Raw genomic sequence first — 25,525 nt, forward strand, 5'->3', positions numbered from 1 at the left:
TTTTTGGTGACTGAAGGGAAGTGAAAATGCAGAGGTGTCTCAAGCTTCTGATTCCAATTACCCCGACACAAACAGGACCCTTGTGCAATTGCTTTGTTCACCTCCATACCTGGATTCAGTGAAGAAATGGTGGAAATCACACTGACCCCGGGTCTGCACCACAAAAACCTTCCACAAGCATCATGCTTCCACAAACAAGTGAGCAACAATGAAGAGAGCAAAAATCAAAGCACTAACAGTAAATGTCCAAATAAGTTCTTGCCTCAACATGTTCTATGAGAACCTTTGATGTTAAAGAAAGAGGAGGAACCTAAAAAAAGAGGTCAGGCTTTTCCTGAGAATAACAGCTCCTCAGGGCTCAGCCTCAGCATGGAACAAGGAAATGTATCTCAAAATGTTTGTTTCCAGGTTTCACCACTTACATGTTTTTAAAAGCTTTGTGAACATTTTTTATAACCTGGTTGTAGTTCCACTCATAACTTACACCAAATAAGGCTGCACTGCTCTGAGGAAGGTGGTTCCACATCCACTCATTCATCCCTAGCCCACACTGAACTTTCCAGTGGAACAAAGCAAAGCCAAAGAGGAGACTGTGTCTAGGCTAAACCTTTATTTATAAACAGCTACTACCCCCTTCATCTTCCTGATCAGGTACAGTATTCAATTCCAACAGCAGAGATGAATGAAACTCCCAGTTTCCAGCTATTTATAATCCTGTCAGTGTCCCATCCTCCTGGCTGTCACACAGTGTGCTGTGACTCCACAGGATGATAGAGCAGCTGCTCCATTCCCATGGAGCACAGGAAATATCCAAGCACAGACCAGAAACCGGAGCTCAGGTAAGAAAATGTTCCCTTTCTAGGTCCACCTGAACCTCCCCAAGTTCTGGAGCAGGCACCAGCTGGCAGCAGGCAGCACACAGGTCAGTGACCATGTTTTTGCTGAGAAGGGATGTGCAGCAGAGGCTCAAGCACGAGCCTGTCCTGCAGCCACGGAGCAGGGCTCACTGAGGCGCTGCCACGGAGCTGCACAGCAGCTGGCACTGTTCTGTGCCTCTCACATTTTGGAACTCTCCCCAGGCACCATGCCAGGAGAAGCCATGGGAAGACAGCTTCTGTCATCTAGGACTTGGCTGATCAATGCAGCTTGACTTCAGAGCAGCTTTCAGTGAGTTTTGAAACACAAACCAGGAGTCTGGATCATACTTGCAGGTTAACTGCATTTACAGCAGCAACTGATTTCTTTGTGTATCAGTCACAAATAATGCTTGGGAAGTCTTGAAACCCTTTTTCCCCTTCTACCTGTTCCCTCTCAATGCTTTCCACCCACCAGAGCATCGCCCACCTGCTCCAGAGGTTCTGTGCTCTGAACAGAAGAGCAGTGCCCCTACAGCTCTAGGAGATCTACACACCACAGTCCTTGCAAATACCTATTCACAACCAGCATGAGGGAATTCAGCCTTGTTATACAAGTTAATTGTTGATATTTAACAAGCTTCACATATTCAGTCATTGGATGGCTGCACACACAAAGCTGACCTGTTTTATCTAAATTATATTTTACTTACCCTAAGGACAAAATTCCATGGTGCGCTTTCACTTTTTAAATCCAATGCAGAACTGAGACACATCTACGGGATCAGTCTCCTTAAAGCTGGTTCTGATAACAGAACCATTATGTCCAGATTGTCTGAAATAAGCACAGCCATGCAGAGATTCTCATTTATCAGCTAAGTTGTATCACTCTGCCATTTCACAATGCATTAAATAAACTGTCCACCTTCTCCCAGTTAGTAAAAGTGCCACAGGAAACACAAGCACACAGTGATTAAAAAAATTTTTTTAAAAAAATCAGGATTTCTATTCTATACAGAAATGGTTGTTACCTCTGCTTTCCTGACCCCAGCAGTACTGCCAAGGACTTGGAGGGACCATGTCCATCAGCATTCACCAGTACTTCATTAATTGCTCCTGACCAGTTTCCTACTCAGTGTGGAACACGAGCTGACCTTACCTGTGCTGATATTTGAAATACACACAACTGTACCTGACATTCAAGCATGTTATATAAACTAACTTAACCAGCATAAGTAACATGGTTTGCACATCATTGCATGGATTATTCCCACACTACAGTCTGAGGAAGGAACCCCCTCTATCCAACCCTTGGGTGACCAGGAGATGCAGGTTTTCCCAGGGAAGCTCCAGCATTACCCTTCAGGTGCATCCTTTATCAGTTAATGGAAGGGCAAGCACATGGGGAACTTCGTTTTAGTCTGCCAAGAAAGTCTACAGGCAGACCAAGAGTAAATGAAATAAGCATCTATTATTGCACTAACACTGAACTTGTATACTTTAGGGAAGTCTGAAGCTATTTTACCCAATAGCAGCTGTGTTTATAGCAGAGTCTGGTACCTCTGAAACTCAAGTGAACTTATATCTGACAGTAACTGTGCTGGTTCCAAGGGAAAAAAAACTGGTAAGAGGAGAAACATGCTTCAGCTTCTCATGTCAAATGAAAATCTTTACTTTAGCAGCTGTTTTTAAAGGTACAACTTCATTTACCATAGATCAGGAATATAAACTGAACCCCAAGCATAGCAAAAACAGTTGCTTCATTTATACATGTTTCCTTTACTTATATATGAAAATTCATCTGTGCTCACCAGATCAAACTTTTAAGGCACACAAATACATTTTAATCAGTATGAAAGCCAGCTTACAGTTCAGACTCTGAGCTGCATCCATCAGTCACTGTCAAGAACACAGCACCTGTACTCCAGCTTTCTTCAGATGAAAAAAATATCCATTGTCAAGATAATTTAGTGTTAGTTATTAATGATTTAGGTGAGTGGATATATCTTCCTTTCTCCTCTTAGCACTCACTGAACAGAATGGGAAAGAATACCTTTGTCTACAACTAGCAAAAGCCTCAGACATCTCTCCTGCATGATGCAAGTCAGCTGGACCAGATCTGTGGAACTCACTGCTTAGAAGAGGAAATATCTCCTTGTTTTTACCTGAGAACCACTGTTTATGTTACAATGATGATGGCAGATCCATCACAAGAGTACCACCACAGAGCTAACTCCCCAGGTGGGGAATGCCACCAGCCTTTGAGCATCATCTGTGAGCCTTCTGCTTTGGCTAAGCAGAAAAACCATTTGGCACAGCCAGCAGTGCTCTGAACCTGGCTCCTGGGACAAACAGCACCAGCTGTTAAACCTTAGAAAATTGACCATTCAGCCTGGTCATTTCACTTCTTGCTATATAATGTCATTTTGTGGGTTTTACTTAATAGTTCTTCTTGGGCAATCACTCTTTAATTTTAACTGAGGCTTACTCAATTTGCCTGTGGTTTATCTGGTTTGGACTGGTGAATAAAGATGATTTCCCCAGAGCCTAGAATAACACAAGTAGAACAGACCTGAAGAGCTGCAAATTCTCAGTTCAGAAGTCTCAACTGCCCAGCACATCACATTACCCTGCTGCCTCTAGAGTGCAGCAAGGGGACAGCTGCCTGCTGCTGAGCTCTGGAGAAGGGAATGTGGCATTCCCACTTCCCTGCCCTGCATCCCCAGCACTCTTCTCCTCTAAAAGCAAGGCACTGAGCTGCAGTGCACCACTGTGTCCACCCAGACTTGGCTTTCCTCTAAGCCAGAGAAGACAAAATAATAGAAATTAGAAAGATTTGAAAGTGCCACATCTAAATACAGAAGGATGCAATCCTCCCACCTGTAAAGGGGAAAACATAGTGAGGAAAATGAGGAAATATGGAATTTACAGCTGGCTTTTTCCTCAGGCTGGCTGTTCCCAGCTACTTCCACTGCTGTAAGGCTGATGAGAAAGGCCACTGCCTTCATAGCAGGCAGCTGGGAATTAAAGATTCTAAAGCCAAATGCTGCTCAGGAGTTGAAGATAAAATTCAGAGCTGCTTTTTAGTTTCCTACCCTCCCTGCTTCAGAGGCAGTTCATTATTGTCACCACAAACACAAATAAAACCGAGCAAGAGGTGGCAATGGCATCTCTGTGGCACCACTGACCCTGACCTGTGAGCAGCTTCCACTGAGCTGAGCCACGAGCCAGAGACAATGAGGAGCAGTCAGGAGGTGACATCCAGCACTGCCACACAACTGCTCAGGCAGCACACAACCTTCTCATTCTTTTAATGAAAATTACTGAAAGTGCAACGGGTCCTGGCTGTAGTTGTCACTGAACAAGGACAAGGTGGATTAGCCCAGCAATGCTGGGTGACACTGGGTGTGCTCTGGATTTGAGTGAACCCACACTGGTTCTCTGCCTCTGCCCTTAGTACCACTTCATTTAATGCAAAACCCCAAGTTAATTTGATCATAGCTGATGCATTTATAGCCAATTCAGAAAGAGATCACATTAATATCTACTACTGAGAATTTGTAACTACCCAAAAGGCACATAAACTACAGTGTCTTTAGAAACATCCTGATCCTAAACAAATGCCTACCAAAAAAACCCCAAAACAATTCTGTTACAGTGATTCTTAGTCATCACTGTAGCACAGCCTATAATACTTTGCTATGAAGAAACTGTGGGCAGAAGACACTCAAAATTAGCTTCCACAATTTATGGCAGCACTGATGTTAAAGACAATAATTGCAATAGGAATAAATAAAGTGGGACATACGAGGCGCATATTAATTTATAATGCAACCAAATTAATCCACTATCAGTATCTGAAGAAAAACTACTGAAATCAAGTGCTTTTGGGGAGTTGTTAAGAGGAAATGAGACATTTGGTTTAGTCTTCATTGCCACTTCAATGTTATAGCAATATGGGATTCCAGGCTCACACTCCAGATCTCCTGTTTTAAACACTAAAGCTGAAAATAACCTCCTACTTTACCAGCATGTGTTTTTTGTTCTTTGATGCATCAAGCTAAAGACTTAATATGGGAGTGTTGTTTGCAGACAGCAAAACAACACCTGGCAGCTTTCCTGCTTGATGTGACTCCTCACACTGCAAACTGCACAGGAAATCATCTGCAGCCAGAGCTGGGTAATGCCCCAGGTACCATCTAACCCCTCACAGCAAACTTCCACTCACCAGAGATTCAGACTCCTATCCTAAATTGCTGAACTACCGTATCAGGTGTCCCAAGAGGGGACAGGTGCCTCCCCCTGGTTCCTATTGTACTTGTACTTCACAACAGCTTCTCCTTGTAACACAAACAGAGCTGGAGAATTCAGCTCAGGTGTGCTGGGGCATGTGGGACTTGTGTGATAATATACCTGAAGTGATACTGCTGTACAAACACTACTGTGCTTTGCAGTGCCAACTGTTTGGTGGGAAGAAAAAAAAGAGGCATTCTTGCAAAGAGACAGTATTTAGGGTGATTTTTGAAAGGGAAAGCTAATGAAGCTTATAGTCATTTTGAAAATATAAGTATCTCCATCTACAGAGCAGACCCCCACAGCCAAAGCCAAACCAGACAGGTCAGTGCCACTGAGTCAATGAGACCATGCAGAAGTCCCAGTAGCATGACTTCAGGACATGTGATGTCACAGAGGAAATCAAAAAAATTTATCAAAACTTGGAGAAATTGCAGATCTTGGGTTGGTCAAAACAACCACATTTTGGCACAGCTTAAAACATGTGGAACATGTTAGCACTTCCTAGAAATCCACTATAATTATTCACATCACACCTTCCTTATTCAAAATTGCTACCCAATTTTTCTATATAAGCTCCAGGGAGCACTTACTCCAACAGCAACTCAGACTGTCCCCTCAGTTATTCAAAAGTATTAAGTTATAGACCTTAAAACGTTGACTAAATTATTGAAACATATTTATCAACAGCTTTGCCTTAGCTATCAGATTAAACAAGACCTGATATCTAGCCTTTTACCTGTACAGTGAAATACCCTTCAGCTTAATATATACAATAAAATGACAACATCAGAGAAACAGATGATGTAAACTTAGGAGGAGAACCAGACATCATCAAAAGAACAGGAAAATTCATGGTTAAGGAGAAACTGAAACCAAGTAAAGGGGAGGCAGAAATTTTGCACAGCACACAAGTTTCCCCACACTCTTATCAGTCACAGTCAAGCAGCTGAAAAGGCCACCTGACATATTCATGTGGAGGGAGCTGGATGGCTCAGGGGATTTGCAGGACACTAAAGCTCACCTAGAACTACTGTAAGTACCTCACCTGGGCACTCAGGGCAGGCTGGGAGAGCTCCCTGCTGCTGTGTGAGCTGGGCTGAGCACAGACAGGGCTGAGAGGAAAGCTGGCACTAAAGCAGTTCTCAGAGAGGCAGAGGAAGGATGCCCTGCAGGTGAGGCAGCCCCAGGCTGGCAGCACAGGGGCAGCTCAAGCTGGGAGGTCAAAAGCCACTGATGGGGTCTGTACAATAACACAAAACAAGGCAGGTACCACAGGGCAGTGACAACAGCCCATGTGCTCCCTGCATCCTTCATCCTGGCCAGAAATGGGCTCAACTTACAGGAAAAACAACTCCTTTCTAACTAGAACAGACAAATGGGTTTGCTGCAGTTACACACACAGGGCAATGACTGAAAAGCTGCAACAGCCAAAACCAGGAATTTTTAAAAATGTTTTTTTCTTTTCTGGTCTCTCAAAGATAGAGATTTTTAAGATCAAAAGATTGTTATGGGAGGTCTTCAAGCAAAAAAGAACAGGCAGGTGTCAAAAATGGATCATTACATTTTGTGTATCACATGGACATTAAACCAAGCCCACTCCATTCCAGGCTGTCTCACTCTGTTATTTTTGGGACATATTGTTAACCCCATCCTTCCATGCACTGGTACCTCCCCTTCCTCTGACCAAGACTCAAACTCTCCTCCAGCCACAGTATTCACTGTAACCCTCTTCCTCTTGTGCCCAAAATCACACTGAGAGCATGAACGAGCAGACATGAATTCTCTATTTTGCTCATGTCACTTCGTGTAGTTTTTAAGGGTTTCTTGTATTTAGGTAGATACAATCTTCTTTCTATTTCAACACAATATTCTATTCCAGTTCTTAAAACCTGATAGGCAACAGACAAAAATACAGAAGGCACGTGACACATCTTATCTGCAACTCTGAACTAACGTTACTGCAAACTTTGCACTATTTTCATGACAGCACAAATGGTTCCAGCCTTTTTATTTATATAAATTCTGCAAAGGCTTTGTCATTCTGCAGGTAGGAGGAGAGAGAGGTAAATTAGTAAAGGCTTGGTTTTCTGTTTTCTATTCCAGTGGTAATCTATCTAGCATGAATATATCCAAGAGAAGAGTTTTAGTCTAAGCTCAGTTTACTTTTCAAGTAACAGTTAAATACATAATGAAAAATTATCAGCAAACATTAGTTATCAATATAGCTTCATATAGAAGACTGTCAAAACTATCTTTTTAGGCTTACAACAACTTATAAAACTGATTATTGTGATAGAATCAGGCTAATGAGCCACCACATATGAAGTCTTATTGACCAATATAAGGGAATAACAACATAGACAAATTGAAATAAAGTTCAAGTTAAAACAATCTTGCTTCAGGTTCTTGGTTTACAGTTGATTGGTTATTGAAAGACACAAGTTAACAAGTCATAAAGATCAATTCTGCATTAGTATATCTGCAGCAGACTTAAAGCTATGCCTTGGCAGTTAATATTTTTTCCTTTTAAATTTTCCAAAATCACCCTTCCTCAAGTTTTTTGGGGGGATGAACTAATGTCATGTTCACTTTTCATTAACTTCCACTTGCTTCCCTCAAGCAAACTTTAGACAAGAGAGAAAGAAAAAAATCCCACAAATTTGGGGTCTCCCGTAACTTTGAATTTGTAGCACGGAAATTATCGACCCTGTTGGCAGAGAAGGTATTTTATGACCAAGTCAGCAAAGGCTGTCCTCATCAGCAAGAGCATCTACAGCCTGCAAACACATGGGAGTGCCTTGTGCATCTCCTTGTACATGGCTTGTGATGAATAAGAAAACAAAACAAAACCACAGCTGAAAGCGAGTGTTGGCAGAAGTGTATCCTCAGCACTGCAGTGACAATAATAACCAGACTGCAGAATTAACTGTTGCCCATCAAAACTGGGAAGATGTGTCAAAGGTATGACAGAATGTGAGTGACTTATATATTAAAAATAATAAACCAAAAAATACACTTTTGCTCATATAAAAGTGGCAATGGTAAAAAAAGGAAATTCCTGTTATTGGGGAAGAGAGCCACCTGTGGGCATGCACAACTGTCCTGTATTTAATCTGTTCTGTAAATCATTCTCTGCATCTCTTTGGCACCCACAGCAGGTGAAAACCACTGAGCCCTGTAACTCTTTGTGTGAGGAAGCATCAGAAAAATATAGAATATATTTGCTCAACATGACAGTATGCTATAAGAACTCAAACAATCCACAAAGACTTTCAACATTCAGATTACATGAAACCTGCTAAAAGCAGAAGAGCTTGTTATATATTTTATTCTTAGAAGTCTCCACCTTTCCCTTGATGTGGTTTTCTACTGATACTCAAACTTCTCCCCAAGACAGTTCATGAAATACTTGAAAGTCACTGTTACAGTCTCCGAACCCAAACATCTACACTGCAGTTACATCATTAATTCAATCCATCCTAAAAGTGGGTTTAGACACCATAAAGACCATCCCCATTGCCCAGCAACACCAGCCCACCGCCAGCAGCTAATTATCAAACCCATCATAGATGAGGCTCCTCAAAGGACTACAGCCACTTAAAGGCATTTAAAAGCTGCTGTGAAACTTTTAATGCATGACACGTTTGGCAAAGACCAGTTTCAGACCGAAGCCCAGAACTTCTCAGTCTGACACAGCTGCCAGGAAACACGTCCTGAGGGAAGGAGCAGAATCACACACAGCGTTTCAATTCATGAAAAACACTATGAACATGTTTAGGTTCCTCCATTTCTATCTCCCAGCAGATCAGGAGAAAACAAGCAAGCTCATCTCTTGCAGAAACAGGTTTCCCACTGACTTTTCTGAAAGGATTGATTTTTTTTAAAATAGATTCAAAATGCAAATGCACTTGTTGCAGCCTGAATTCAGGAACCTGTTCTCTGAGCAGTGATTATACACTTGCTCTCTCCAGCTGAAAAGCATAGATGCTTTTAGTTTCTGATTGAACATCCCCTAATTATTAGTTTTATCAAAGGAATGAAATCGATGGCACAAGCTATTTTTACAAAAGCAGACAAACAGGACATAAGATATTCCAGGTAAAAGAAGCATAGAGGCAAGAATGTTTTTTTTACTAAGAAACCTCATAACAAAACTTACATTTCTTTTCTTACATTGTTTACTCAAGCAATTTTTCTTTAAGCTTGCATACAATATTTAATCAGAGAACAAGACATGCACATCAACTGCTATAAGAAATGCATACTTTCTTTACAATAATTCAAAATATTTCCTAAACAGAGAAGTTTTTTTTTTTTTGCAGAAAATGATTTGTGAAATAATGCCACTAATATTTTATCAAGCTATCAGCCTAAAGTATTAAATAATCCAAGGAAATGGTAGTACTTAACTCTAGAGTACTGGGAAAGAGATGAGTTTCTGAATGGTATTAAGAGCAGACAAGAGCAGCATTCGAAAGACATTCTGAAACCTCTTGACTGTCAAGTTCATATTCAACCCTGATCTCTATACTAATCTTCATTTTTCTTTTGCCAGCTCCCTCCCACCTTTCCCTCCCCACAGCTTCTTCCTCTCCATCAAATCAGGCACCATCCCCGTTTGTGAAACCAAACCAGCTGCAGCTCCTGAAGGAATGAGGGCTGAAGATGGACAGCCTGTCAACTTCAATTACTCACGAACACCTACAGGTTCTCCTCTCTGACCCAGCTGCAGAGCAGGTCAGCATCTGCAAGTACCTCACCCTGCTACAGACACAATCAAAATATTGATGTGATAAAAGCCAGTCCCAACAAAGAAATGCTTTAACTCCAGCCAGGGAATGCCTCACTACCAAGAAGACAGGTGGTCTAACCCAACTTTTGCCATTAGCATAAGACTAAGCTCCTAATTAGCAGGGAAACAGTGTGGCAGAAGAGACGTGTATTTACTAGCACAACACATTAGCAGCACAAACCTGCAGAGAGGTTTCTGAGTTCCCACCCTAATGTGGGACCTTGGGCTGTACATCCTATCAAAGATTTTAGGCACTGGAGTGGATCACTTCGGTGGGAGTTGGACTCCAAATGCTCTAAAAGTCCAGGTCCAAAGTGTTGACCTTCAGGAATCAAGTGCTGGGTTGGATGTAAGAGGGGAGAACGAGCTGTCCCCATGCTGCCTCTGCTTCCTTCTGCTGCCCGAAGCACTTGGGCTGACAGGACAACTGCTGGTAGCATGAGGAAAAAGGAGAAGCAGCACTTCATTTCAGCCCTTTTCTATTTTTTTTTCCCAAGAAAGAATAGCAAGCAGTGAAGGAAAACTCTCCAGAAACTGCCTTAAGTAGAATGCTCGTGTGAAATCACACCAACAGACGTCATCCTTTTCACATCCCCTCAAAAGTGTTTCCCCCAGGAAACTAAATCAATAATCTTAAGCAAATAGCAACTGCACACACAAAAGCACGCTGCTTTAAATATAACATGAAAAAGCACTGTTCATGTTGTTTTAGGATTATGTGTTTTAATTACACCCCTTCGCCCTCCTTCTTGCTTTGTAATTGAATTTTCTTTTATCTTTAGAAGGCAAACTTTATTCATAAGAGGCTATGGATGGCAGAGTTCAATCCTTTCACTGTAGAGTCCCAAGATCTCCCACTGCTTTCCAAGATTTTATTCACATTTTGTTTTAAAAGGGTTCCAGCTCAGATTAGCAAATGGATTTTTAAAGGAAATGCATGCATATCTAGAGAAGGTGTATTGTAAGGATAACATACCAAAATTGCCCCTTTTATCTGAAGGTAACCCTGAAATATCAAGGTCCCAAGTTCCACCACAAAGCTCTTGGAAGAAGCCTGTTCAACCAGCAGATATTTACAGGACACACTATTCTATGTGAAATTACAGCTCTGGGTACCATAACACAATTTTCATTCTACTTGTGAGATCCAACAAATCTCACAAAGACAAGCTGGCTTGAACACGCTGCCATCGTGTCAGCAGTCCACGCTCCTGGCTGCCTGATGCCCTGAAACAACTTCTTGTGTGTGAAAAGAAAATCCCTCTCCAGCTATCATTACTGACCGAGCAGAACCCAGCCACTATTTCAGTTCCACTGCCCGTAGAGCTCTTAGCATTATGTCCAAGCAGAAATAAGAAGAGGTTAAAAGCACAGAAATATGGTTCCTTCTCACCTTACAGCCTGCATTACTTCATACACTTTAGGTGTTAAAGCAGTTACACGAGCCTTTCAACTGAAGTAAGTGAAGTTTCATAACAGGCTGAGAAAACATCTCAGAGTAACGAGGCTTTAAATGTGGCACTTTAACTCCAGAAAACCGAGAAAAACATACACACTAAGCTGGCTATAATGCCAGTATAAGTCTTCTTGGATTGATTAATTCCAAGAGACTTCAGGCATCAACATAAATAATCATTATAAATCCCTGCATATGATCTTGGAAACATCTTCAACCAAACATGATCTTCAACCAAACCCTGTGATGGGGAGCTGAGCAGACTCCTATTTTCCCTGCAGCTCTTGAGCTGTGCCTGCACTATCCACTGAAATCCTGCTTTAAAAGCTTTGCTAAAGCTTTGTTTTTAGCTTTGCTAAAGCTGCTTTCGAGTCATCTACTGCTCCCTGCACATGCAAACTGTGATGGCAAAATGAAGCTTTTGCCTGGACCTTTTCCCCCTGAACAGAATTACTGTATTACAAGCCATGCTAAATCATGGAATTCTCTCTCTCTAGGCAATGCCACAAGAATATGGCCTTGCCATTTTTATTGCTCATTAACTGATGTGCTCCCTTCTCATTCCTCCCTTCAAAAAGTTAAAAAGAGAGCTTAAAAAGAGAGGAAAGAAAAAAAAGAAAGAAAGAATAAGAAAAGAAAGACAACAGCTTTCAACTATACATTTTGAATCACAACAACATTAACAGGCCTAAAGGCCTCAGAAGAGTTAAAGCACAGGGCTTTAGTAAAGAGCTCACAGGAAGGGATGATGCTCTTATTACCCCAGCACCAGGAATGGTAAAATTACAAGAAAATCTGCTCTCACTTTAAGATTTTTTTCTTCACGTCTGTTCATACAGAGAGAAAAACAAGACTTGAGCCTAAGGGCTTAAAAGACAGAGTGCAACTGAAAAAGATTTCTCTATTTTAGGAGTACAATTTCAGAGCTTGATTTTGACAAGACAGTGTAAATGTTCAAGTCATAAAAAGTGTTTTCAAATTCATACTTCCCCCCCTTGAATTATTTTTGCAGCCCTTTCCCTGCAAAGTTCAGTATATATTTTTTCCAGTCATCCCTGTGCTGTCACATGTCACCTTGTTTCATTAATACATACAAAAGAGAGAGAATAGTCTTCTATTCAAGTTACACTTCAACTTTTGAATCATCAGTTGTGATCCTTAAATCAGGATGTAATAAAAATGGTGCCTCAAAAAAACCTCAAAGGATAACTTTCTAAGGTAGTGTTTTCAGGACAAAGGTATTTTATGAAGTCTCCTGCATTCTCTTCCCCTGTGTCAATATTCCGCATCTAAGTGTAACCCACTGAAGTTTTTTAGAGCTAAAGCCACTAGAAATACCTGTATGTATTATAATCACATGCTTCTGCTGTGACATTCAATTCTAAACATACTCTTGATTAAATGGAAAAGAAAACCGTTTGCCTGGTTGTGTTAAAAAAACACATCTCTGCTGACAGCCTGAGTCTGTTTTGATTTTTTTCCCTATAGAAATGGAGCTGCTAGAAAACACTAAGTGGCAAGTGCAGCACTGGATGCAAATTACACCATCCCCACTTAAGTGCTGCCCTCAGCAGCAACTGGAAATTGCACAGCCCAGCACTGCCACAACCGCTCCAGGAGCAGCTGGGATGTAAAAAAAATGAATTATCAGACCTCTATGCAAAACAAGAACATCAATTGAGTGAAGAACTGGCCTCGAAAAACATTCCCTAAAAGCTTTCCGAAGCTGAGGTCAACATCTCTGCAACATCTTAACTTTAATTCTCAGTAAGGTACTTTGTTGGCCTTCATGGTTACAAAAAGGATCTTCTAAACACAAAAGATTAAAAGCTTGTTCTCTAATATGTAGGCTGGGCACACCCAGGAGAAGTGAATGGCCACAAAATTAACAGAAAACTGCTGAGGTACAGAGAAAGAGTGAACAGATTTTTCTAAAGGCGACAAAAACCTACTCATTAACAGCCAAATGAAATCACTTTTCTTAGTTCAACAATCTCCAACATACTTAGTACCTTATACCAAAGTAAATCACTTGGAATGTAAATCCTTGGGATTGTGGCATGTTCCCAGACCACAGGGATTAAATGTAAAACACATTTTCTCCTGTGCCCATCACACAAGCGTGGCCACAAGGCACCGTGGAGCTGCCACAAGGACGCTGATTTGGTCTTGTTCTTCCAGACCAGGGATGTTCATTTTGTCCTTTTCCAAAGTGAAGCACCCACTGATCTATTCACACCACAGCGTGTAGGCTTGGTGTCTGGGAATACACATCTGAATTATCAGTATTTCAAAGGCTTCACAATCTGGGAACTTCAGGACAGTATTTTTTAAAATGTTGAAAATATCAGTGTTAAATTTCAATACCATATGCTGCACAGCAGATCTAGTCAAAGTTCACTATATGGCAAAACTTCATTAAATGAAGGTAATTCATCAACCAATCAATCAAGAAGTAAGAGCTGTAGAAAGCAGATGATACAATCTGGGCATTAAGGCCAAGTCCAGGGATCACCTTAGGTTAGAGGGTGCTCTCATCCAATGAGACTTGAAATATTGTGGAGCATCTTCTAGAACATCTCATCCTTAAAAGGCTGATTATAAAGACATGAAACAATGACAGAAAAAGCAGTTGTTCACAATGGAAGGAGGACTAATGACTGTACTGTGTCCTGCTTTTCAAGGGAAGCACACAAACATGATACGAGTGCAAAGTTTTAAGACAATACAGAACCATTCAAGAGATAAAAAATAAATGCTGTTTGCTAAGAACTGCAGAAGGATAATAGCAGATGAAATTAAAGGCAGGATAATAAGACACAGAAAAAGAAATAACCTCACCTATACAATACGATCTAAATTAGCTACTGCAACTCAGAATTCTGAAACTGTTACAACTAATTCTCTTGGAACATCAATTTCATACTCATTAAGAGCCCCAAGGAATGGAGAAGAAAACAACAAGCATTGTACTACAATTCTAGAAATCCAATGCCCCCTTGAGACAGTCTGTAGTGCTGGAGTCAAACAGCCATGGAAATACTAGAAGATGCACAAAAAAAAAGGTCAGAAAGAGCACTGGAGGCTTGATATACTTCTATACTAATAGGGATGGATGTATATCCAATTTTATAGCAAAGATAAGAAACACCCACAACCAAAAAGAGCACCCCTGTCCAGCACTGCACACACAAGCTACAGATGGCCTTCAGCATCTTCCGTACAACACAAGAGGTCCTCTTCTTTGAGCTGAAGAGAGCTATGGGAGAGCACAAAAGCTGTGCAAAATCAAAACTAGTATCAAAAAGAAGTACCAGGAAAGGTTATTCCCAACTTCTCCTGCCACAAGAACCAGAGAACGCAGACTGAGCACCTCTTCACATGGCACACGATAAACTGCAGACCCGTGACCACATGCTGTGCTCCACTTCAAGAGATTTCTGAGGACAAGGTGTCTGATCTGACAGGCTATGGCAATTTCTACACTCATCCCAATTTCAGCTAGATTTGAAGGCATTCCTCCTCCAGCAACGCAAAGAAACTTCCCAGCCACGCCCGAGAGCCACCGCAGTGGTATTTTTTGTTTCAAATCTCCCTGCTAAGGTAGAATCTCAGAAGGGTTAATTTTACACACTGGAGTGGATTTTGCCATGCTGTTAGTCAGATGCATTAAGGTAAGGCAGATAATGAAGAAATCATAGGCCATTAGTCTTTGAAACACAAAAAAACACTGCTTCATTCAGAGACTTGTCCAGCCTGACCACTGCAACCACTGTGATCCAGCTTTCTAAAACCATACCTCTTCAGAAGCATCAATGCTGCTATTTTTCTATAAAGATGCCTTCAGTAATTGATAGAAAGTTATTTTTTTCTGCAATATGATCTACATTCACATTTGCATGTCAGAATGATCAAGACTAACAAAGTGTATTTTGATGTCATTATCTACATCAGAGCACAAAATGAAAGCATTTATATAAAATGCTTTAAATAAAAGCGTACTAAACTATCTAATATTGCAATTTCTCAATAACCTAAAATAAGTTCCCAGTAAGATGCAATCACTGTTTGGAAACAAAATATAAGTGCAAAAGATTAAACCTGACTATCAAAATAAAAACTTAGATTTACTATGAAAGGGTAATTTCAGCACTTCTTATTGGATAATCTTAAGAACTATAATTTTTGTCAAGTTGCTTTTAGATGGAAATTGAACTTCAATTAGAAATAGAAACTGCACTTTCATTTTACTTGGATAATGAGTATTCTTACCTTAGAAGCATATACAGGGAAGGCAGAAAGAAAGAAAACAATATTCTGGTAGTCATTAAGTAAGAACATAGTGTTAAACCAAGAAACATTAACTTCAGCTTAAAAATTTGTGACTTTTATTGTCACCTTGCCCTTCCAGCTATTACTCTGCTGTCTTTTTTTTTTTTTTTTTTTGTATGAAGACCAGAAGAAGCAAAAACCTTCCCCGACTCTTCAGTGTTCAGTCATTATCTCTTTCTTACATAACATGAACCAGTAAAAAAATCTGAAGCAGACAAAGCAGCTGTTGGACCCACTCCCTCTACACTTGCACTGAGGCCAGAATTATCTAGAACTGGCTTATGATCAAAACAGCCTGGACCCATGTGCTTCAACAAACCACTTCCCTAAACACACCAGTTTTCATTAAAGGGAGTGACAAAATATATGTTTAAATTTGCAAAGGAATAAGTTCAAAATGTAAGATCTGGCCACAAGAAAAAAAGAGAACTCAAAATTAAGCTACTTCTCCCTCCCCAAAATCTATTTTAAAAGCTTTACAAATAACTTACAATATAAAATAATCACACGAAAAAGAAGAATTTTGCTCTTGGCCACTGGACTAAAAAGCCTCACAGCTAAATTGATTGGATTTTGTTTTGCAAAAAGAGGAGAAAAACTCCCCTGGAAGAGAGGAAGATTTCCCTATGCTGGTGCCCATGGTCACATTAATTTAAAAGGAGTTGATTAGCTCGGTTCAATTGGCCAATTAGTGCTATATCTGTAACACTTGTGACTGATCCTTTGCTTGCATTATTTCTTAGGGCCATTAGTTTAACCCTCATGGTAACACTTTAAAGAGCAATGAGCAGAGTTAATCCTGGAAGGAATCACTGCCACCTTCAATAATTTCTTTTTTAGGATGTGCATTCTGTGAGTTTTGCTGGCCCAACTGCAAGGAAGCATCTTGGTGTTTTTCTCCCCCTTCCTGTCTGCTTGGCATTCCCTACCTGGACATTTCTTTAGGAATCTAATGGCAGGCCCTGTAATTTATTGCAAACACAATTTGAACAATTTAATGCAGGCATGTTTGGAACTTGACACTAAGAAAAAAATACTAATATATTTATATATATGTGAGGGAAAGCCTCTGTCTAAAATGCATACACCTGTCAGGCTTCACTAGCATTTTTCCACACTGCTGTGAAACACCACAGCTTTTTCAGCACCGTGCCCTCATTCAAAGTTATTGGGCACTAAAGCCAGTGTTGGCCTCCTTTCAAAAGATGCTCTGACACGAAAGATACTCTCAAAACCTCTGTGGTTTCAGACAAGGCTTTACAGTATAATGGAGTTTCACAGGCCTTAGATCAATTTTTTTTAAATTTTTTTTTATGATTTCAAGACAAATAACTTTCTTTTTTTAAACCAGAGGCCACAGCTCCCTGTGCAAAGTGCATGCCTGAGCTGCAAACATGCGTGTTACTACAGCTCCTGAGGAGGCAGGGAAGCCTAAATGGATTTCATTCAGAAAAAATATACCAAATAAGAAAAAATTTGTACATTTGTATGTATTTTCCCAGGTCAAGAGATCACGAAAAACACAAGAAATGCCAGAGCATCACTTGCTCCAGTAGAGAGGTGGGACACCCACAGGACTCACAGAGCCATTTGTAATAAATGTGCACCCAGCATCAGAGGGGAAGTGCCTTCACTTCCTGACTTGATTGGTTTCTCCTGGAAACAATGACAAATCTGAAGGTGCTATTTATGGTTTTCTGTCACCAATTGCCAGAAGAAATAGCGAGTACAGCCTCTAAATACATCAAGACAGAGTTCATCTTCTCCAATCCACTTGATACCTACTTCAGGATCACTGCTGCAGTCCCTCACATCCTTGAAAAGGATTAAGTGACAAACAGGAAAACCTTGCAGGGTTCCCCACCACCATCATTATTTTCAACCAATGACCCAATTCTGCAAGACAGAGCACCTCTTGAGATATGCTGAGAGCCCTCAACTCCAATCAGCCAAAATGGGAGAGGAGGTCGCTCAGCCCTGCATCATTTACTTTTAGAGAAAAAAAATAATCCAAGATGCATCTCCTCTCACTGATCAGTACTCTGAGAGAATCTCAAAGCTGGTTTAATAGCTGCATCACTTTTAGATAACATCACATTCCACTAATCTCCTTCCCTACTCATCTGTTTGAAGAAAGAGATCATTTCTGTAGTGAACAAGAGTGTCCTCAAGTGTAACAGCAAATAAACCAGTGTAAATGAAGTGCCACAGCACTGTAAACAATGACCTTGAAAACCAGCAAGCTGCTGCTCAGGATGACTCTAGGGACAATAATCACATTTTAAATGTCCACGTAATCTGAACAAATTGCTAAGATTACCTCTGTAGCTACAACTCACCTGCACTGTAGGTTAAAGCATCTGCGACGTATCCACGTGCCAAATCCCAGTGGGAGGAAAAAACAAAAACACAATACATGGCTGCCACCAACTTTTAAGTGAAGGGAAAACTCTTGCTTGTGCATTATTTACCACAAGTAATCTGCACAGCAAAAAGCCTGTGTCACTTAAGACTGCTCTGTCTTATAAAAAAAAAAGACACTTAAAAGAGCAGAAATCCCAGTGCTAGAGTGAGGCTGAAGAGATGGTTGTTCTACTGCAAACCTCATTGAAATCCTTGTTACTTCAGGTTTTAATAATAGTGCTTACCTGGTTATCCTAGGAAACAAGGCTCATTAGATTAATATGGAATACCTACACGTGTGCAGTTTTTTGTCTCTCCTCTCATGACTCTTCCCCAAACAGAGCCAACAAAACATGAGTGAGAGTCTGGGGTTTCTATGGCACTGAGATGCAACAAGTGTTGTACTAGGAGGCTTCTTTCCACAGGAAAAATAAATCTAAACATCACCATCTCCACTGAAAGATGAATGAATACATCCCAGACAATCCACAAGACATAAAGCAAGGGAAAAAGAGGAGGGGGAGACAGAGGAAGAAAGAGAAGTTGAGACCTGGGCTTCCCCAGTGGTGTGGCTCCCAGGCCGCCTTTATTTCCACAGTCCCAAGTGTCTGTGGGTGACAATCCAACACTCCCAGGCCAAACTAAGATGAAAACCACCCCTGAAGACTTATGGCTTTCCATCTTCTAAGATTATGAAAGCATTTCCCTACCATGCAGTAACTACCATGCAGCTGTGCATTAGTTAAAATTCACTAACTTCCCAGAGACTTGGAGAGTCACCTGGAGAGCCCCAGCTGATAGGCACAATATCTTGTTCCAGCCTAAGCTCACACCCTCCTTTCTCACAGGGGAACTTTTTAAACTATTCAAACATGTAATTCCCCTAAGAGATGCCCTATTAAGAATGCAGAGAAAAATTCATGTTTTAATGCTTTAATTCTACAGACTAGCCTTTGCGAGGAACACTTAAAAAAACCACAATCTCACCCATAAATAGGGATAAAACAATTATGATAATTATTACTATGATTATTATTATTATGACTACTATTACTATTATTACTACTATTATTATCCTATGACCACCACCAATCCACAAAGATTGTCAGCAAAGTCTGGAAAGAAGGAGGAAAAATCAACACAGATACAAAGTGAACAGAAAACGTGCGTCTTACATGCACTAAATCTAACTTAAAAAAATATATTTATATTCTGTACCCTGGGAACCAAAACTATTTTAAAATCAAAAGAGCACTAATTAGCATCTCAATGCTTCTTTCATAGGTTTTATTAATATAAAGAAAACTGCTTGCAGTGGAAAGAATTATGGATTAAAGTCAGAAAAACACATAATTACAATAAAATATCATTGCACTGATGACATGGCTTCAAAAATCTTAAGAAACTAATATAAAATTAAGAAAAAAAAAGTTTACTTTCGTTTTTGCCTTCTTCTGAACTTCAAGAATGTGACCTGCTAAATCTCCTTTTCAGGATCTCACACACTGACACAGTGTTTGCCTTCAGGACCATTTCAACAAGCATTTGAATCAAAACAAAAAAAATCAACTCCTTCCTCTTTATTCTATCCCTTGACTTTTCATGTAAGAAAAGAATCCTGAGAGGGAGAACCTCCCCTCGACCTTAAAAGCTTTAAATAACACCCACTTCAAGTTTAAACATACGACCTAAAACTTGACAGCCACTTCTCAAAAGCAGAAGGAAAGGAGCACAAAGTCAAGTCCACTACCAGCAGCAACACCAATGCTCCAAGAGACCAAAACAAAAATGACACATAAAATCTGCTAATCATCAAGCAAGATGAGTCAGATGAACAACACAAAAGAAAGCCACAAAAGTTATAGGTCCAGAAAACATTTGTAACTTGCATGGGCTATAGTGTTTCAAGTCAACAACCAATCTGCAAGACACCCAACTGCACACTTAGAAAGTCAAGAAACCAAATCCCAAGAGAATTCTGTAGCATTAATGCTGCCATGTCATCATAGGAACAATGGATGCAATGCAAGCCCTGTGGTTTTAGGCATTGGAAACTCTCTCCCCAAAACACCCCTTGCTAAGAACCTCCAGGTTTAATTTTCCCATGCCCTTAAAGGACACTGTAGTGGATTTAATACAAATCATTTCACTGTCAGCGTGTTTGTGTAATTAAACTGCCACGTGCCTTAAGTGCATCAGTTGTAGGACAATTACTTTAGTCAAGGCAGCACCAAATGACTGTATTGATGTCTGCATCACTGCATGATGATCATGCCATCACCAAACTTCACAAGTGGAAGCACAGCAATGATGTTAAGGTGAATTCCAAACACAGTGGATTCAAAAGGCAACCACGACAGAAAGACTGGTCTACTGTTGTCACTGGTCTGCCATGAAATGACAAAAAACTCCCTGGAAAGTGTTACCAAAGCATATTATGGCACATGGTTTCTTTGCAGTGCTCATTAATATCCTCCCCATGAGGCAGTGAAAGGGTTCCCAGAACATAAAGATCACACCATGCAAACTCTATCACTCATTCGCATGTGGAGCTTACACTTAATCCACCTTTTCCACATAGCAATTGCTTAGGAGATTTGCCAGGTTTAAGAATCAGATTAAGATAACTCAATACCAGCAAATTAATAGTAGAGAGGAAAAAAACCAGCAAAGGAAAACCCATACAGATCAATAACTACAGAGATGTGCCACTGTTTCTCTCTGCCTTGCACTGCTGTCTCCCATGAGAAGGTGTCAGCTCCACAGTGACCAGCTCCCGAGGTGTCCCAGGGTGAGTGCCTGGCAGGGACACACCAAACGACGGCAAAGCCATTCTCCCAACACTACCCTGCCACCTCCTAACTGTGAGCCATTAAAAAAAGGCAGTGAGAGCAGGTTTATTTGGTAGCCTGTCTTGTCCATAAGCATCCTCACAACATAGGTTCTGGGAGGAACCAGATTTCATTCTCATCCCTCAATCACGGCAACAATTCACAAACCAAAGGCAAAAGAGGAAGTGGCTGAACCGAAGGCAGGAAGGCCACGAAGTCTTCTCCCTAGAGATGATCTTCTAGATAAACAGATACTTTCAAACTTCTTTTTTAAATTGTAACATCCATGTCAGTACCACCTACCACACAAGAAACCTAAGCTTTCAGTTAATTGATCTATTTTTATCTTCACATGGATTTACTTTGTCCCAACAGTTGGCTATTTTGAAACAGTAATCACAGAACCACAGCCAGACCAGCAATCCATCCTGCTGGATGCTACAGGTCACAGCCCCATTCCTGAAGGAGTAAGACTACTTGCCATTAACAACTTTTCCTCTTACAAATCAGATGTTTCTGACCAGTTCGCACACACATCCCAAATCTAAAGTAGGTTGCAACAATGATATTGCTGAAGTTACAAGGTGGATCATTATTTTCTCCGGCGTGAGTTTTGCGTGGTGCACCTAATATTGTGCCTCACAGAGCCGTTCGCTATGGTAACCTCCTGGGCTACTGACAGCAGCCAGCTCCCACGAAGGAAGGAAGGAACAGCAAAGAAACAACAAGTTAGGCCTTTTCTTTTGCTGCAAAACCTCTCCCACCGGGATTCTGCTGTCAGAGTGGGTGAAACTGTCAGACACGAGGGTTACCATGTACAATTTTTTTATGATGGCAACAAGTTTCTCCAAAGTAGACATAATTGTTTCGCTAAAGCACACATGTGACTGTGAAACAGGCACCACTGGCCTATTTCTCAATAAATAAGGGCCTTGCAGAACTGCAATAGCGAACGTAGTTAGAAATTCACAATTAACTGCCCGCGCTGTTTTTCTTCTCCTTTCATTATTTCCACTGTGTAGGGGGTGGGCGGAGGGGGGACTGGTAGCAAGTTTTGCAAAAGCCACAGACGGAAAACTTGCTCAGTCCTTCCGATACGGGCATTCCGCCCTCCCGCTTCCAGCCGGCGCTGCCCGGGCGGGAGCCCTCCCGCAGCCGCGGCCCCGGCGCCGCTCCCTCCCCGGCCCGAAGTTGGCGTCCCGGGGCATCCCCGGCGGCCGCCCGGGCAGTGTCACAGCGTCACCGGCGCCCGATTTACGACTTCAGGTGCAGGAGCGGCGGGCAGCGCACACCGACTCCCCGAGAGACAAAGGCTGCGTGTCGCTCTCCGGAGCGCCGCCGGGCGCGGAGCCGCCGGAGGTGCGGAGCGGCGGCGGCGGGCGCGGCGCGCACACAATGCCCGGCCCCGCGGCAGCGCAGGCCCCGCAGCGCGGGCGGCGGCGCTGCGGGAGAGCCGGCGGCGCGGCCGCGGCGCCCGCCCCTCTCCCCCCACACCCACCCACCCAGCCCGAGCGGGCGGCGAGAGCCGCTCGCTGACGGGCCACTTGACGGGGACCGACGCCAGCCGCTGCCCCCGGGCGGGACGCGCGCCGCGCCGAGCGGAGCGCGGCCGCGCCCGGCGGGGGGTGCGGAGCGGAGCGGGGTTTAAAGGTCCCCTTCCACCGCCATTTTGAGGGGGAGGGGGGCGAGCGAGAGGCGCTCGGTGGGCTCGGCCCCCCGCGGGCGCGGGCAGGGACCAGCCGGGGCGGCGGCGGGGCGCGCACAAAGTTCCCGCGGGGGCCGGGCGCGTCCTCGGGCGGGCGCGGGGCCGGCCGGGAGGGCAACTTCGGCCGAGCGCGCCGCGGGACGCCGCGGGCCCCCGGCGGGAGCGCGCAGAGTTGCGCGCGGGCAGTTGCGCGGCGGCGCCCGGCCAGACCCGCGCATCGCTCCTCGGCGCGGCCGAAGGCGCGTCTCCCCCGCGCTGCCGCCGCCGCCTCCCCGCCGCGCTCCGCCTGCCTCTTCCCTCCTCCTCCTCCTCCTCCTCCCGCCTCGCCGCCTTTTTCCCGCATCCAAACTTCGTGAGCCCGGAAAAACCCTCCGGGCCCCGCGCCTCGCCGGCAAAACGCCCCCAACAGCTGCGCCCGGGGCCGCTCCGCCCGCGCGCGGGCGCCGCCGCCGCCCGCCTCACCTGCGGGGAGTTTTTCCAGCCCTGCGCCGCTGCCGGGGCTCGGGCTCCCCGGCGCTCCGCTCACTGCCTCATTCCAATATGGCACGGCCCGCCAGAGCGCATGCGCCCGCCGCCCGCCCGCCTGCCTCCCCCCTCCCGCCCCTCCGTCCTCCCCTCCCCTCACGGCTTTTCGGGCGCTCCGGCTCCCTCCTGCCGCGGGCGCGCCGAGCCCGCCGCCGCCGCCCGCCCGTCCGGCCCCGCGGGGCCCGGCCCCGACCCCGCCCCCGCCGCGCTGCCCCGGGCTGCTGCCCCCGGACACCTGCTCCCGCCGCGCCGGGGGCAGCGCGGGCTCGGCCGCCGCTAACGGGACGCGCCGCCGCCGCCGCCGCGACTCTGTCGGGGCGGGATGGGCGTCCACGCCCTGCCCGGGAGCCGCGGGAAGGGACGCGGCCCGGCGGGGGAGCGGGCGGCCGGTGCCCGCCGCGGGATGCGCGTTGCCGACTCCATCTCCCCCGTCCCGGCGAGGATTTAGCCCCTTTCCCCTCGGAGAGGACCAGCCCCGTCGGTCGGGGCGCGGGGACCGGCGGTGCCCCCCTCCGCGGGGCCGCGCAGCCGGCGGGGCCGCGCCGGCGCCGCGGTTGGCGGGGAGCGAGCGGGCAGCACCGGCCGTGCCGTCCCCCCACCCAGGGCGGAGACCGGCGCCCCGCGCACTCGCCGCCGCTGCCCGCGGCGCAGCGAAGCGAAAGAAAAAGGAAGCGGGTTGTGCAACACCGCGCTCCTGCCCGTGCGGCGGGGACGGAGGGGCGGAAAGGGAGAGCTCGCCGCCCCGGTCCGCGCAGCCGGTCCGCACCGAGGCGGTGGCTGGCAACGAGCCCGCCGGTCGGCGGGGGACAGCGGGAGCAGGGCGCGAAAAGCCTTCGCGCTCCCCGGGAGCGCATCCGCCCGCCGGCGGAGGCGGCCGGAGACGGCGGCGGGAGCGCTGCGGCCGCGCTCCGGTCCGCTCGCCGCCGGGAGGGACGCGCTCCCGGGCCGCGGGCTCCGGGCCGGCTCGCCCAGCCCGCGGGCACCGGCGCTTATCCCTGCGTACGTGCCCTCGCGTCGTGCTGGACACCAGTTGCTGCCGGCCCGAAATGAGCGTTCGAGGCGAAGAGCGGGCGGGTCGAGCGAGCTATACGGTTTGTCTCTGGAGCAAAGAAGTGGCAAGAAATAAACAGAGCGTCAGTGCCGGAACAGCGGGCAGGAAGAACGAACGGAACCATGAACTTGCTCATTACGCATCCAGCGGGCAGATCGCACACGCCGCTCTGCGCGCCGCGGCACCGCGGAGACGCGCCGGGCTCCGATTACTCCAGAGCGATGCGCTGCGATGCCAGGCACGAACGGAGCCGGCCACGCAGCCGCTCTCGCAGGAGAGATGCTGCTCTCCACGAGGATGAGAAACCTCCGTTTCCCGGGGGCTTGAAGTAAAAAAGCGACGACGTTTCCCGTGGCGCTCGGGAGGGAGCGCAGCGCGCCCGCCGCCCGGGACAGCGGGGCCCGCGCCCGGCAGGAGCCGGCCCGAGGCTGGCAGCGGCCGCGGCGCTGGCCAAGGACGGGCCCCGCCGAGGGCTGGAGCGCCGCTGGCCCGCGGTTCCGTTTCCCAGAGCGGCGGCCCGCCCGCTCCCGCCGCTGTTCCCGCCGAGGGGCGGGCGAGGCCCGGGCCCTCCGCTAGAGGGGTGTCTCGCCATGCCGATCCGCAGGGCCCCGCCGGGCGCTCCCGGCCCGGCACCGCGCAATTAGCTATTCAAACGAAACCGCTGCCGCACCGCCTAATTGAGTCCCAGCAGACGCCGCCCGCGTACCCGAGCGCCGCTCCAGACAGCCCCGGGCCGGGCTCCGTGCGTCCCCCGGAACATCTCCGCGGCCGCCGCCAGACACAGCAGCCGCCCCCTGCGCAAAACACAGCCGCTAAGAAACGGAGGACTTGTTCTGCAAAAGCCCCAAACTACCTTGCTACAGGAAGAAAACCTCCAAAGTCAGTTATCACAAACTTCTCAGGCTGACAAGAGCAAGAAGCACGCCCTTTCAGACTGCTCATCGATCCCGTAAATGAGTCCTTGGTACACAAAACTGCGTAGAGAAAGAAACGTGATCCACCAGTCTGATCCGTGAAACATCTAAACGATCTTCTGTGTCCTATTAATCGTCAGTCACAGAAGGACAGCTGTTTACAGAACCTTCGCCTCCATGATACGTTAACTTTGTGTCATCTCTGGTGATTTGGAGGTTAAAAAGGCACGGAAAGGAAGTGGAATCTTGCTGGACCATCTGGCATGTTAGCAAACTCCTGAAACACGGGGCTAACACGCTGCAAAAACACATTTCATCACACGGGGATTAAATCTTCTTATATCCCCCTTGCAGGAATGGCAATTT

At 45.2% G+C, this 25,525-nt stretch overlaps 1 protein-coding gene across 1 annotated transcript in view; it reads right to left on the reverse strand.

The window, feature by feature from the left end:
• SFMBT1 (Scm like with four mbt domains 1) overlaps positions 1-23,209 on the reverse strand; it is a 72,345-nt gene extending 49,136 nt beyond the window's left edge. Inside the window, exon 1 of the mRNA XM_066326832.1 lies at positions 23,132-23,209. The gene's annotated coding sequence lies outside the window, so the exon portion shown is untranslated. The remainder of the gene's footprint in view (positions 1-23,131) is intronic.
• Between the last annotated feature and the right edge of the window lie 2,316 nt (positions 23,210-25,525).

The sequence above is a fragment of the Sylvia atricapilla genome, chromosome 11 (genome assembly GCF_009819655.1).
Source record: "Sylvia atricapilla isolate bSylAtr1 chromosome 11, bSylAtr1.pri, whole genome shotgun sequence".
NCBI classification, from domain to species: domain Eukaryota; kingdom Metazoa; phylum Chordata; class Aves; order Passeriformes; family Sylviidae; genus Sylvia; species Sylvia atricapilla.